Raw genomic sequence first — 16,022 nt, 5'->3', positions numbered from 1 at the left:
GGGCTGAAGCCTATCCCGGCATCCATCTGTCTTTGAACACAAGAACAAATCCTGTGTAAATGTCTCTTTACTCATTCTACATTGTACAATATAACAGTTTTCTGTATTTTAATATATTGTCAAGTGTAGTTTATTCCTGTGATGGCAAAGCTGACTTTTCAGCAACCATTATTCCAGTCATGATTCCACACACATAAAACTATAAGCAGAGGGCAAAAGATCAACACTTACAGCAGCCCAGCAGACTGTCACAGACTCTGGCCTGAACTCTTGTACTGTGTTCTTGTGCTGTTGCTCTGATGATTGCCAGCATACTGAACATGAGCAGGTGTGCACACAAACATTAAGGCATTCGTCAACAGTGAGCGGTCTGCACCTGTCCTCAGCTCTGTGCCCAGCTTTTCCCCTCTATTTTATATTTTTTTAGGTTTTTATTTTATTTATTTTAATCTTACTTTTATTGTTTCTCTCGTGCTTAAATGTTTTGTGTCATTATTGTCTGTTTCTTTTAGCCTTGAAAAGCACTTTGGTCGACACCAATTGTTTTTAAATGTGCTATAAGAAATAAACTTTTATTGTATTGTATATTGTATTGTCATACAAGAAAAAACAAGAGGATGTGAATAAAATGCAACAAAGCATGCAAGGAACAAAAGAAATATTAAACAAAGGAGGTTTAAGCATACTTAAAAGAATATATAATTATACTACTACTACTACTACTACTACTACTACTACTAATAATAATAATAATAATAATAATAATAATAATAATAATAATAATAATAATAATAATCCTGTCATCATTCATTCAACCTCATGTCGTTCCAAACCTGCATGAATATCTTTCTTCTGTGGAACATAAAAGCAGACATTTAGCAGAGTGTCCAAGCTGCACCATTCCATACAGAGGGATTAGAAACTAATAGTGTTATAAATAACTAAAATGTGCTGGTCTGAAGCCACACAAAACATGTGTATGACCAAGAGACATTATCTACTAAAATTCTTGCTTCATAGTCAACATTCATTTTCTTTATAAGAAAAATGCCAGAATGGACACTTGCTATAAATAAATATCTCATGACATTGACTAAATGATGAATAAATTGTAATTTTATGTGAACTGTTAATTTTAGGTAGTAAATAAAGAAGGTAAATACAGTACATAAATAAACAAGGTAGAACTGGTGGAAAGGGGAGAAGGAGACATAGGCGGGAAAATAAACAGTATTGTAGAATTGAGGCACATGGATTTGAGTTCGATGGAGAGAGACCGAAGGGGGCCTCAAGGCAGAGGTGTGAGTGTCAGTCTGACAGGATAGCGTGGTGACAGAGAGGAGGTGTGTGACATGTTAATAAGATAGTGTGTTGTTGTTCTGGTGACAGCAGCTAAACCTACACCCACGGCGTCTGTGTCATAGCTCACCGTTGCAGGATGCTTGATACCTGACAACCACATATCTAACCCTTTCTCTCTCTCTCTTTCTATCACTCTTCCCCTCAGCATCTCCTGCCACTGCAGCTAATTTCATCCCACCGGACCCATGCCTGGTGACTGGAGTGGCCCTGAGTTTTTCACAGCATGATTTAATACACTCCCCCAAGACCAGAAGGAAGAAATTAGGATTGTATGTGGCATCTCTTCCTATCCCAGACTTCCTCTTAAAAATTTGTGAACATACTCCAGCCATGTTCACGCATAAAGATCTCTGGTGCGAAACAATGTAAGAAATGTAATGTCTGCCTCACTCCCACAATTATTTTCAAGCACACACACACAAACACACACACACTCAATTAAATATTAAATGACCCTCAAAACCCATTTCCGAGCTCTTGTTTTCACATGCATTTGTTGGCTCTCCACTTGAACACATTCCCAAGCCAGAGCTTGCTATAATTTCTATTAATATTCAAACACCACAGTGACTTGTCTAGAGGGACCAGCATGCACAGCATCTCTTAGGACAACTCATCCCTTCAAAACCTAAAAAACACTTTTTGCTTCTTTAATATTACACAGTTCCTTCTTTAAGGGTTCTCTGAAGCTCAGCAATGCTTTGTATTGCTTATCGTAATAGGGAAACTTGTGGGTAGGAAGTTGGGCATATGTATGATGAAAATTAATTTCCTCGCTTTCTATGACATATGAATAGATGTTGATGCAACTATGTATGCAATATCATATTGTGGAAATTTCCAGCTCTCCAGAGGGCGCATGACAGTAAGAATTGTTGACCATATAATTCTTATTTGCTGGAGAGTCTAAGGGGGCAAAGTAGGAAATCTAACAGTATATTGAATCCTCAGTTGCGCTATGTCTCTGTGGAATGCCTTCTGTTGTATTTGTGTTGCACTAGCCTGAAGTGATGAAAAATAAGAACATTTTACGGGTTGTGGAATAGCATGTTTTTTTTTTTTTTTTTTTTTTTTTTTATCAAATGCATAAAAATAAACCATGTAGTGGGATTTCTTCCCCTAATTTTCCAGAAGCAAACTATTTACCTGAAAAGGTTTAAAAGGTAAAAATGTTAACGCAAACATGTCACACTACAGTGAAATAAACGTGAAGAAGAAGACAAAGATGAATGCAAATAGTCTTTAATAGATCCACACAAGGGTAAATCCAGGACAGAACAGGCAGGAGACAAGTGTAGGAATGTAGTAGACCAGACGACAAACAGAGAAAAGAACAAAACTAATATAGTGGAGCAAGTGAGGATAATTAACAAGACACACCTGAACTAAATGACACAATCAAACATGAGTAAAAACTGCGTCACAAAACACATGAGGAATAAAATACAACAAAAGTTCCAAGGGTTGTGACAGCCATTAGTTTGATAGTAGAATTAAAAAATTAAAGTTTCCCAAACACTTTTCCTTGTCTTCTACTAGATGTCACTTTTCACTCATATGTGATTGAAATTATGGTGGTTAAAATAACATTAATTTATTTATTTATTTATTTTTTTCATATATTGCATTTTAAGTTTCCTAAATTCATGCAATTCAGTATTTTCACGTTTTGCATAAATTGACAAAATTACAGATTAATTGGAAGTGACAAATAAAAATTATGTTCACATGATATATCTTTTATTGCTTTCTTCACATCATAAACCATACTGTATTTCATCTTATAGATAAGTTATACCGAACTTGCTAACGACTACCTTACTAACTATTAATAAGCAGTAAATTAGGAGTTTGAAGCAAAATTTGTAGTTAATAGTTAGTTAATAGTAAGAATTGTTCCCCAAACTAAAGTGTGCATAATAATTTAAACACAATAAATATCAAGATGGTTTATCATAGTTTTAAACACCTAATAATTAATATTTTTATGTTGGATTGTTGTTGTTGTTGTTGTTGTTTTTTTTTTTTTTTTTTTTTTTTTTTTTTTAAGTTCTAGAACAAGCGTTAAAAAAAAAAAAAAAAAAAAAAAAAAAAAAAACCTTTCTATGTAAAAGGCATTTGAAAAGCAGCCATAATACATGGTAAAGGCAAGGAAGATCTATTTTACTCCTGGAACATTGAAGTTGCCAAACACACTTATACTTTTCTGGGGAAATCATCCTACAGACAGCTAACTAGTTGTCTCTCGATTGTAAGTTGGCATAAAGGGAAGTATATACACGTTTCAGCTTTTAAATAAAAATGTATAATTCAAAACTTATAAAATAGATTTTCATGTAAGCTGACTATTAATCGAGGACAGACGATCGCAGCTTGCCTATTTAGTAGCCTGACTGTCTGAGGGTAGAAGCTGTTTGCACTCTTGGTTTTTGATTAAACTCCGTTTATCTCACATCTCCTTGAGAAATCAAAACACTAAACCAAATGAAATGCCGTAAAACTTTGACAAATATAATTGGTAAATATAGCAGAAGTCACTAAATTTCTATTTAATTTTTTTCCTCTATCAGAAGCTACATCCTCTTTTTGTGACTAACTACACAGCATCAGTGAGAAGAATGAGATCCATCCAGATGGATTGTCTCTGTAATTAATAATAATGTCCCCTGCATGCCACTTTAGCCATTATACAAGCTCATCCTCTGCTGCACTCTTTCTTTTCCCCAATCTACTCTTTTCTACTCTTCCTCTTTCTCCTCGGGTTTTGTGTTTAGAACAGTGGATTAAGAGATTAGTATGTTGAAAAAAAGGCAAAAAAAAAATCATTTTATCTGACTGTTTATCCAGTTGGAGAGTGTGAGCTTTGCCCACATTAGGCTGTTTTGAATTGCATGCACATTCAACCAAACTGCAATTTCACCCTTCTCCTGGACACAGCAGACATTTATTATTCTGCTAAACTCACTGTACTTGGGTTGAAAGCAAATCCAGAGCTTTTGTGATTCTGCTAAGTACAGATTTGTGTCAGTGGAGCTGTATGCTCTCACAAAGCCTGACGGATGGGATTAGAGACAATAGCACTTGTTGTATCTCATCTGCAGGTTTCTCCATTATCAAACAGACCCCTTACAGAAAAACCCCCTCGTCTGCCAGAGGTGATGACTTACTGTATATAATAATCCCCTCCAGCCTATGGTGTATCTTTCTGTATCTGTTTGCTCTACCAGGCTACAGAAATTCCCATGGCAGCAGGTTCAAGGGCCAAGCGACTGAGACATTTTGCATTTGTACATGTGAAGTTTAGTATCTTTTAATGATTTCATTTTGTCAGTTCACAGGTTTGCTGTTAGATAGATTGAGTTCCACACTCTTAATGATATGTATATCTACATTTGTGAGTATATTAATACCATAAATGGTGCATGGTATATATGCAGTAGTCAGCATTTGAAGTGGATCAAAAAAGTTAATCAAAGTTGTCCTAAGATAGGAATAGTGTTGCTTAGTCACCGAAAATTAGGTTGGCCAAATCAAGTCAAAACAATATGTTATTGTTAGTGTTGTGGACTTCAGTTTCCCTGTTTAAGTCCAGTCTTAGTTTCTGTTTTCCTTATTTGGTCATGTTTCCTGTTCCTGTGCTTTGTTCCATTAGTTCCAGGTGTTCCCCGTTTAGTTAATTTGGTTCCAGCCATGTCCCATCTGTGTCTGTTTATTTAAAGTGTTCTCAGTACTTAGTTTTCTGTCTGCTGTTGAATGTCATTATTTCTGTCGTGTGTATCTCCTTGTGGGTTGAATTAAAGATCATACTTCTGTATTCTACTGGATCTTCTTGTTCCTTCTCTCCAAGGGAAGTGTGACAGTTATAATGTTATTTCGTCTTGTTTAGTTTATTATCATTTTGCAGTATTTCTGTTTCCTGTGTCTCAATTTAGGGGTTGTATCAGGTCACACTGCCGCAATGCAGGTGATGTCACTTCCTCAAGCCCCACTTCCCGCATTATTCTGAAGACTACAACAAACAAAGTTAAATCTAAAAAAAAAAGAGAGAGGGACTGATGTGTGTACTTCTAACATGTTTGGTTGTTAAAATAAATGTTGTAATTTCAAATCGGAGCATCTTCCGTGTCTGGAATGGATGGATTATTGAGTCTATAAGGTAACAGTAATATAATAAGATAACGTTAATCTTATTTGAAATGGGTTTGGCCAAAAAAAAAAAAAAGTTTTTGTCTATACTACTAGGTATTTATACTAGACTGACTGGGTTAACTAGAATTGCATTACTAATAAGATACTAAAATACAATTTTCATTGACTGAAACTAGACTAAATGTCATCAGTTTTCGTAGACTAAAACTAGACAAAAAATAGTCCTGGATAATTCTGACAAAAAATAAAAAAAAAAAAACACTAAAATGCTCAGACTTTTAGTTGACTGAAACCTGAATAGACTAAAAAGAGTTTGAATGTGACTAAAACTAATACAAACTAAAATGACAGCTTCACTCAAAGACTACACTTAAACTAAAATTAAAATAAAACAAAACAAAAAATCCTAGATAAGAATGTATTTTAATTTAAGGTTTTAGGACAACTTGATCCTTGATCCACTTCAAATGTTAACTACTGTATGCTGTATACATGCCCTGTCATCACATATTCCACATGAGCTGCACTTTATCTGAAAGTCAGCGGAGCCAAGCATCTGGCTTTGTTAACAGTATGAGGTTTATGCTGACATTGTTTTTAGCACATTAAAGAGTCTTGTTCACACACAGACATGCTGAGTGGATGACACATGTACACCTGCGCCGCATTTCAGGTAATGAGGATTTGTTCAGGTGACCAGATGTGATTTTATTTATGTGTGTGTGTGTGTGTGTGTGTGTGTGTGTGATACATACCAAAATAATATATAAATTTCATTGTGTGATGCTCTTTACACCATTCAATTGTCCTATTTAGTAGAGTATCAAAAAGTTGTATGAAATGTAATGGAGTAAAAAGTATGATCTCATGTTGTGGAAAGTAGTGGAGTAAAATTTACTCAAAATAAAACTACTTCAGTAAAGTACAGATACTTGAAAATTTTACTTAAGTAACAAGTAACGACAAAGTAAAACTACTTTGTTATGGTCCACCACTGCGCATGAGTGACCATCTTTTTCACAGGTGAATTGTCTGTTGTTTTTTGTTTTTCAAGCTTGCAAGTGTATCTCACAAAATTATGCTTGAAGATCAATAGACCCCATCACCCTGTGATATGGCCATTCTAATACCTCCCTCCCATCTTCTCTGCTTGCATCAAATTTTATGGAGAAGGGCTTAGTCGATTGCACCTGATAGGGATTGGCACCTGGGGAAGAGGCAACCACAAATGAGACACTTTGAAGTGAGATGTTTGATGCTTCAAGGGAAAGAGACTGAGAATGGAGGGCAACAGTGAGGGAAAAAGAAATAGTCATCATGTGGACTTTGAATTCCCACTTCATACTTGAAACATAGCATGGATTGCAATGATTACAAGTCGCATCTTTGGTGTAACTTTAGAAAAGTATAACTTTTCTGACTTATAGCACCAGCATGGAAATTGCATTTAGAGAAGACAGTCATCACAATGTCACGAATAGCAACAATAATAAAAAAAAAAAAAAATCACAGTTCAAATGAACTTTAAAAAACAGCAACCAAGTTAATGGCATCAATTCACAACCATTAATCTTGGCCTATTATCATTATTTTAAGAATCCATCTACCACTTTAATTGATTACATTCAGAGATTGTTTAACATTTAAAGGGTTACTCCACCCCAAAATGACAATCGTGTCGTTAATCACTTACCCACATATCGTTCCAAACCCGTAAAAACTTTGTTTGTCTTCTAAACATAATTTAAGATATTTGGGGTAAAAATATCTTCTTGTCCCTTTTAGAAAATTCTGATTGAACCACTGATGGCAGATGGACTGTTCTGATAATGTCTTTAATAATTGTCTGGACCTTGACTGTGCAATTTACTTTACAGTCAATGGGACAGTCACAAGCCTCCTGGGTTTCAACCAAATATTTTAAACTGTGTTCCAAATACTAACAGAGCTTTTATGGGTTTTGGAGCGACATGGGGGTAAGTGAATAATGACAAAATTTTCATTTTGGAGTGGAGTATCCCTTTAAGTTACATAGCACTCAGTTTATTCGACCAGGCACTGATTCTTTTGAGTTTGTCAAGGTCTTATTTTGTACAGTTTCTCTGCTTGTGGGCAGCAAAACTTCAACAGTAAGAACTGGATGAACTGAACATATACTTTAGACTGTTTACAAGATTTTTCTCTCTATCTCTCTTTCTTCTTTTCTCACTCTGATTTTATTTTCTGCAGGTTTTGATAATGAATTCTCTCAGTGGATGCTCTCCTGTGGCCACTCCAAAGTTGGTGTTGCCTTTCAAAAATCTAGCTTGTCCTTTCAGAGTGTTTTCATACTCTATACATAACAGAAAAGGAACCATCCCAGTCACATGAGAGATCTCTGTTGATTTAATAAGAACGTGAAAATGGATCCTCTGTAAATGTAAACTTATGAGAATTTTTGCTGTCTTTCTTTTGTAGTGAGTCTTGTGACACAGGTGACTCTGACTCACTGTCTCTCTACAGATATAATAAATTATAGAGAGTTGTTTTAGTGAATGTACAGTCATGGCCGGGCCAAACAGTCAGTACCTATCATCAAAGTTGAATGATAATCAAAAACAAACATCATCAAAAAAGAAACTCTCTTTTTCACAGGCGCTGACAGCTCGGCCTTTGGATTGCAGTTCAGGGGGTTTATTCAGGTATCCTTGGCTAAAAGTTTTTCTTCATTTCAGACTTGAGGACACTTCAGATGCTACAACAGTCTCCTTGCTTTTAAATCATATCGCTTATCCAAAAGCATAAATGAATAATTCCATAATTTTCAATGGAAGATACATATTTAGCTACTGGTTTTGTTGTGGTTCTTTTGGAGATTTTTTTTTTTCTTTTTGTTTCTTTCTTTCTTCCTTTCTTTCCTTCTTCTTCTTCTTCTTCTTCTTCTTCTTCTTTTTATTTTATTTTTTACATATTTCATATTTATGAGAATCAGTAAGTGCCTCTAATGTAGAAAATGTATGTTTTCATCTAGCTTGTAACAACATTCTCAGTAGGGTAGCTTTCTGCTTAGCTAAGCTACTTATTATTTTTTTTTTTTCTAAATAGTAGCTTAGCTGGTAGCTTAGCTAGTAGCTTAGCTAGCTGTTTGTAATGAAGACTGACTCGGTTGTGGGTTGGAATCCATGTGCAGAGCTTTATTAAGCACAACAGCACAAACAGATGGCAAATGGAGAGCAGATATTGTGGTCGGTAAGCAAGCCAAGGGTCGTATATAATAGCGTCAATCCAAATAGCAAACAAATCCAAATCAGAAATCCAAATCAGAAATCCAAAAGACAAGGTCAAGGGCAGGCAAAAGACATATATAAGCAAACAATCCGTGAGTATCAGAAACGCTTGGTAGAGACAGGATAAACTGGCAATACTTCGCAACATATTGCACAACCAACATGGCTTATAACGGGTGTAGACAGGAAGTGATGAGAGAAGAAGCGGCAGTGTTCAGTATTCAGGAGACGGCTCCCTCTGGCGGTTGGATGAATGAATAGTGGATGCAGATGTTGTTTGAGACGTTAACATTGTTAGTGAATCCACAGTTGTCTCAGTGAATGTAGTATTATTTTATTATTATCTATGTAATATTATAGGATTTATTTATTTAAAGTTTGTTTTAATTTGTATTTGTTATGTTAATTTAAAATTATTGTACTTTACTAAACATATTTCAGTTTCTAGCTAAATGTTTTAGTTTGTTTTTGAAGTTTATGATTTTCACCTCATATACGTATATTTTATACTTTGCTTTTTTCAATGAACAAAAATAATAGTTAAAATCATTAATAGTTAACTGTAACAACACTGCAATGCACCGCTAGCATGCAGCCCACCACAGGAGATAAAAACAAGTTTTAAGTATCGTTGTCACTTTGTAATATTATGTGTTTTCCCTTAGGAAGCAGAGGAACCATTGCTCCCTCAGAAAACACTGATAACCACAAATGGGCCTTCACATCACTGTGATTGGCTGATTATGCCAGTTATAAGTTATGCCTGCCTACAATGTTTGCATTACATGCTTCTTCACCATTCTATTTCATCATGTTGTATAATAATAATAATCATCATGATGATGAAGATGATGATGAAGATGAAATAATAAGTTTTTGTGTAATAGTGGAAGGTAAAAAGTTTTCCATAAATATTTTTCCTGAAATAATATCAACATCAGATAAACCAAGAACATGGAGTAACACTGAACTAAAATATCTCAAAGACAGTTACAACACTGACTAACTTATAATATGTATGTATGTATTCATGTTATAAAATGTTCTGTTTTCTAGGCTTCACATAGTCATACAAAGTTATTCAGAGTTCACTAAACAAATTCTAAAGAACAAACCGCTCGTTTCGTCATTTACAACACAATGACTATGCCAACCACTGTGATGGGTGTTGCAAGGTCGCTGCAACACCTGTGAGACATTTGGTTTTGTTCACTTCCTGAATACATGCGTAACCATTGGTAATTTTTCAATAGCAGTATCTCACTCTTTTTCATTCAATATACCTCTGTTTCTCTCACTCCTTTTCACTCTCTGTCTCCCTGTCTGACGCTAAGTTTGAATCTTTAAATGCACTCATTTCTGACACATGTTGTGGTTTCAAAGAGTGGAGACCCGTGTTGCTTAGGCGACCAACTGTAGTAGTGTTAGTGGGACGTGGGAGAACAATATACGCTGGGCACACGTCTTAAAGGCCCAGGACTCATGAGGCTTGTTCAGTTCCTTTTTAGAAATGGCAACTGCATTGTTCGCTTGTTTTATCTCATTTTCCTCCTTTTGCAGACACATCCTGGGGTCTTAACCTCAAGGAGAACAGAGAGACAAGACAGACACTGTCAGAAAAAGAACAGGAATGAATGCTCAGAGTATGGGGTCTGCGTGTCATCATCCACAGTCAAAGCTATCTTTTCTGTGCAGATTCAAAACTTTGCTGCTCCTCTCATTCTCTTAAAATCTTTACTTTTTTACTTGAGAAGGGACAGGCGTGAGCAGAAGTCTGAACTCAGTACCAAATACGAGCGTGAGCTGCATTCCTGTACACCACTGACTGAATGTCAGTGTTTCATTGTGTTGGGGGGCCTCTTGTGGTTTGAGGATTGCTTTTGTTTTGCTGGAAAATTGCTAAATGATCAGTGCTTGATGAAAAGACATGCAGAAATAAAGGACAAACATAATAGTGCTGATTACCTTCAAACTTACTTTCTCACCTTTCCTCTTTCTCTCGTCTCTAAGATTATACTGAGGGGAAAACTGGAGGCTTTTGCCTAATGAGGAATCTCTTTGCGTTGGTGCTGTCTCTCCATGCCAGGCTTGAAGGGTGATTGTATTTGTAATTAACCAAACAATACACTGCACATCCAGCATTCAAGATGCATCGGCGTTAACAGGTGGACATCACACAGAAATGTTTAGAATTCTAACAGGGCACAAGACGTAAGTGGATTTGCAAATTAGTTTTTAAAAAATGTCATGATTGATGTAATAACAGTGCTGTGCTGTTTAATTAACAGAAATGCTTAAGTCAGGTACTTGATTACAGCACTAGCGTTTGCAATTGCTAATTCACTGCAAAGTTAGTCCATTGTCAGAAGGGTAATCGGGAACACTGTAAGATTTTGGAAAAGGAGAAAGCAAATGCTGGGTATTTATAGTTGGAAAAAAAAGTGTAATAGTCAACTGTAGTTAAGGCAAAATAAAATTTCAGACAAGTGAAACTTTTAAGATTTAAGATTTTTTTTAGTCTATTTGTTTATCTTTTTATGATACTTTATCACATTTTCAGTATTCAGATATTTTGTCACAATGACAACAAATGTGTAAACATTATAGAACATTAGGACTACATAATTTACATCATTCTAAATATCTGACCCTGGACAACAAAACCAGTCAAAACCAGTCAAGTAGCACGGATATATTTGTAGCAATAGCCAAAAATGCATTGTATGGGTCAAAATTATCAATTTTTCTTTCATGCCAAACATCTTTAGGATATTCTCGCCCTTAGACAGCAATGAGGTCAACAAGGTCCAGACTTCTGTAAAAAAAAAATTTATGTTCAAAAATAAAATTGTCACGCTGCCAGTCTTTGTTTTCCTGGGTGTTCCCTAATGAGCTCACTTCCCCTTAGGCACTTCACCATAGGCACTTTAATTCCGCTAGTCTGGTTGTGTCTTCACAGTAATTGCACTCCAATTAGAATCGCACAGGTGTTGACAATACTCTGTCATTAGTTTCCCTATATAGAGCTGTCTTTCTCTGTTGTCTTCATGGAGTCCTTACCCTATGTGTCTCATGCTCTCGTTCCCCCGAGACTTCCTCTACCTTCTCATTCTTCCGAGTTCCCCGTTTCATCCGGTTCCCTCTTTTGGTTATGTTTGTCTCTCATGACTGTTTATTTTTGTAGTTACCCCTCTGTTTTAATAAAACCCTTACCTGCATTTGGATCTACCCTCTCTTTGTGTTTTCCCAAACCCAACCGTGACAGAAGGACTCCATCATGCCTAGATCCAGCGGTGTGAGATTTCGAATCGGTTCCCCAGCCACCATGGAGGAACGGAGGGGGAGAGTCCGGAACTTAACCACCCTTCATCAAGAGGGAAGGGAGGTGGGTGGCCTGGCGCAATTGTTTTGGACTTTGGCAGTCGGGTTAGGTTACAATGATGCAGCACTAAAGGATTGGTTTAATAATTGCCTGGATGATCCTTTACCTCAATGGGAGATGAAGGGGTTAGAGATCCTGGACTTTTGGGGGTTTACCAATTACCTGCACCATCGTGCTCAGTGGAATGCAACAACCACACCAGAGTTTCCAGACAAGGCTGCCAGCTCAGCCCCACAACCCAAGATGGCCACCAGCCCAGCCCCACAGCCCAAGATGGCCGCCAGCCTAGCGCCACAGCTCAAGATGGCCGCCAGCCCAGCACCACAGCACAAGATGGCCGACTCAACGCCACCGACTCTCCATCGTAGAGGGCGGAGGAGGAGACAGGCAGCTACTGTTCCTCAGGACCCGGAGAACGTTCCCGAGCGGGCGGCTGCCGTCCATGAGGCCATTCCCGAGGCGGTACCCGCTGCTGTTCCGGAGGCCGAGGCGGTGGCCGAGGCCGTTCCCGATGCGGTTGCTGTTCTGGAGGCCGAGGCGGTGCCCGCTGCTGTTCCGGAGGCCGAGGCAGTTCCCGAGGCGGTGCCCGATGCAGTTCCCGAGGCGGTGCCCGATGCAGTTCCCGAGGCGGTGCCCGATGCTGTTCCCGAGGCGGTGCCCGCTAATGTTCCGGAGGCCGAGGCGGTGCCCGATGCAGTCTCCGAGGCGGTGCCCGATGCAGTTCCCGAGGCGGTGCCCGATGCTGTTTCCGAGGCCGAGGCTGTTCCCGAGAAGGTGCTCGATGCTGTTCGAGAGGCCGAGGCAATGCCCGATGCTGTTCCCGATGTGGTGCCCGCTGCGGTTCTGGAGGCCGAGGCGGTACCCGCTGCTGTTCCGGAGGCCGATGCAGTCTCCGAGGCGGTGCCCGATGCAGTTCCCGAGGCGGTGCCCGATGCTGTTTCCGAGGCCGAGGCTGTTCCCGATGCGGTTCCCGTTGCTGTTCTGGAGGCCGAGGCGGTGCCCGCTGCTGTTCCGGAGGCCGAGGCGGTGCCCGATGTTGTTCCCGAGGCGGTGCCCGATGTTGTTCCCGAGGCGGTGCCCGAGGCAGTTCCCGAGGCGGTGCCCGAGGCAGTTCCCGAGGCGGTGCCCGATGCAGTTCCCGAGGCGGTGCCCGATGCTGTTCCCGAAGCGGTGCCCGATGCAGTTCCCGAGGCGGTGCTCGATGCAGTTCCCGATGCTGTTCCCGAGGCGGAGCCCGATGCTGGTCCCGAGGCGGTGCCCGATGCTGGTCCCGAGGCGGTGCCCGATGCTGGTCCCGAGGCGGTGCCCGATGCTGGTCCCGAGGCGGTGCCCGATGCTGTGCCCGATGCAGTTCCCGAGGCGGTGCCCGATGCTGTTCCCGAGGCGGTGCTCGATGCTGTTCCCGAAGCGGTGACCGATGCTGTTCCCGAGGCGGTGCCCGAGGCTGTTCCCGAGGCGGTGCCCGATGCAGTTCCCGAGGCGGTGCCCGATGCAGTTCCCGAGGCGGTGCCCGATACAGTTCCCGAGGCGGTGCCCGAGGCTGTTCCAGAAGCGGTGCCTGATACAGTTCCCGAGGCGGTGACCACGAGGACGTGGTGGTCGTCCGCTCCACCCTGGGGGACTCGGGCGGTGACCACGAGGACGTGGTGGTCGTCCGCTCCGCTCTGGGGGACTCGGGCGGTGACCACGAGGACGTGGTGGTCTTCTGCTCCGCCCTGGTGGACTCCGGCCTCGACCACAAAGACGTGGTGGTCTTCCGCTCCGCCCTGGAGGGCTTTGACTTTGACCACAAGGCCGTGGTGGTCTTCCGCTCCGCCCTGGTGGACTCCGGCCTCGACCACAAAGATGTGGTGGTCATCTGCTCCGTCCTGGTGGACGCCTCAACATGCCCTTCATGGACTTATGTTTTGTGTTTTTTGAGTTCTGTTTCTGTCTGTTCCTTTTAGTTTAGTCTGGCCCTCCTTCCCTCCCCCTGAGCCTCCACCTGTCCGCCTCCCTCCTGGACTCCTTGTTTTGTGTTGCACCTTTCCATTCCTCCTGGTTGCTCCTGTCCCTGTTTTCTGTCCCTCCCCCTGGTCCGCCGCCGTTCCACCTCCCTCCTGCCTCTTTTTCTGTTGGGGTTTTCCTGGGTTTAGGTGGAGCATCTGGTAGCTGCTCCGTAGGGAGGGGGTAATGTCACGCTGCCAGTCTTTGTTTTCCTGGGTGTTCCCTAATGAGCTCACTTCCCCTTAGGCACTTCACCATAGGCACTTTAATTCCGCTAGTCTGGTTGTGTCTTCACAGTAATTGCACTCCAATTAGAATCGCACAGGTGTTGACAATACTCTGTCATTAGTTTCCCTATATAGAGCTGTCTTTCTCTGTTGTCTTCATGGAGTCCTTACCCTATGTGTCTCATGCTCTCGTTCCCCCGAGACTTCCTCTACCTTCTCATTCTTCCGAGTTCCCCGTTTCATCCGGTTCCCTCTTTTGGTTATGTTTGTCTCTCATGACTGTTTATTTTTGTAGTTACCCCTCTGTTTTAATAAAACCCTTACCTGCATTTGGATCTACCCTCTCTTTGTGTTTTCCCAAACCCAACCGTGACAAAAATGTGTTCTTTGCTGTTTAATGCTCCTCAAATGACCGTCTGCATGTATAAGTAGGTTTAGACAGTTTGCTGTTTAGCTCCTGTGGTATGTAAAGGAGTGCTGCGAGATGCTGGCAGAGTGAACAAGGCTTGAGAGAGTTGTAACTGAGTGCTCGGGTGCAGCCTGATTCAGCTATTATACGCATATTTGGACTTGTCTTTTCTACTTAATTTGACAATGTGAAAAGTTTTTAAGTTTATAGAGCAAGGAAGTTCTAGTTTAGGGTTAGCGACATCTTTGTTATTTAAGTATTTATTTATTTATTTTTTCTTAGCTTTATTCAGGCTATAGTTTATTTTTATTTATTTTCATTGCAGTATCTGGCAACACTTCAGCTTTCAAATTATGTATAAATCTCAATTTCAAAAAATGTACCCTTTTTACTGGTTTTGTAGTTCATGCTCATATATAAATGAATGCTGCAATTTATGGTTAGCCATAGTGAGCATGAGGAAATCAAAATGGTCACTATAAATGTGAACTTTTATAGTAGATAAAAGTGCCCTAAACCAAACATTGAGTGATTTCATATGCAGTCTCTATCTTTGTCAAATACACTCTCTTGATCTATCTCTGGTAATTATGGTTTCAAGTGGCCACACATACAAGACCTATGCTTTTCTGTTTCAATGGGTAATAAGTAGATTTCTGTTACCATGGAAACAGTGGAGTCCGAAATCATGACCAGACCCCATAGGAACAGTTTTTTGTCAGCTGTAAAAACATAAGACATGAAAACACCTATCCTCACACATTCTTTAGCCATCATGCTATAATCATCTGTTCGCAAATCATATGCTCATGACCACTTACTAGACCAGGAAGCAGAGACGTCTGCTGAAGACCATCTGTTGATGTTTCGTATCAGATTATGTGTTTTTTGAGGAAATGAGATAAAAAATTACTGGCTGAGAGAAATATGAATATGGATGAATGGATGAATGGACAAAAGCAGTACCGTCACAAGGGCTAGGCAAAGTGTGTGATGTTTAATTATGTTTAATTTTTATTACTGTTTTCCCAACTATTTTGTCATTTGAAAGACTAAAATAGTTATAGCTGATAGACAGTATAAGAATATCTTATACATATATACTAAGAATACGTTTACTGTGTATACGAAAGAGTAAAGCTGTTTGTTTTTAGGATGATAAAAAGGGTCAGCCTCAGTGCTCCAACAGTGCTCGTCAATATCAAAATGATTGAGACAGCCAATCAAATCAAAGAAGGCGG

The 16,022-nt window shown here is 40.0% G+C and overlaps 1 long non-coding RNA gene across 1 annotated transcript in view; it reads left to right on the top strand.

The window, feature by feature from the left end:
* Nucleotides 1–1,824, top strand: part of LOC128027446 (uncharacterized) — a 36,649-nt gene extending 34,825 nt beyond the window's left edge. Inside the window, exon 2 of the long non-coding RNA XR_008186722.1 lies at nt 1,508–1,824. This is a non-coding gene — a long non-coding RNA (uncharacterized LOC128027446). The remainder of the gene's footprint in view (nt 1–1,507) is intronic.
* Nucleotides 1,825–16,022: the final 14,198 nt, after the last annotated feature.

This window comes from Carassius gibelio, chromosome A14, assembly GCF_023724105.1.
Source record: "Carassius gibelio isolate Cgi1373 ecotype wild population from Czech Republic chromosome A14, carGib1.2-hapl.c, whole genome shotgun sequence".
Taxonomy (NCBI): Eukaryota; Metazoa; Chordata; class Actinopteri; order Cypriniformes; family Cyprinidae; genus Carassius; species Carassius gibelio.
Note: the sequence above shows the minus strand (reverse complement) of the source record. Positions and strands in the feature narration are given on the sequence as shown.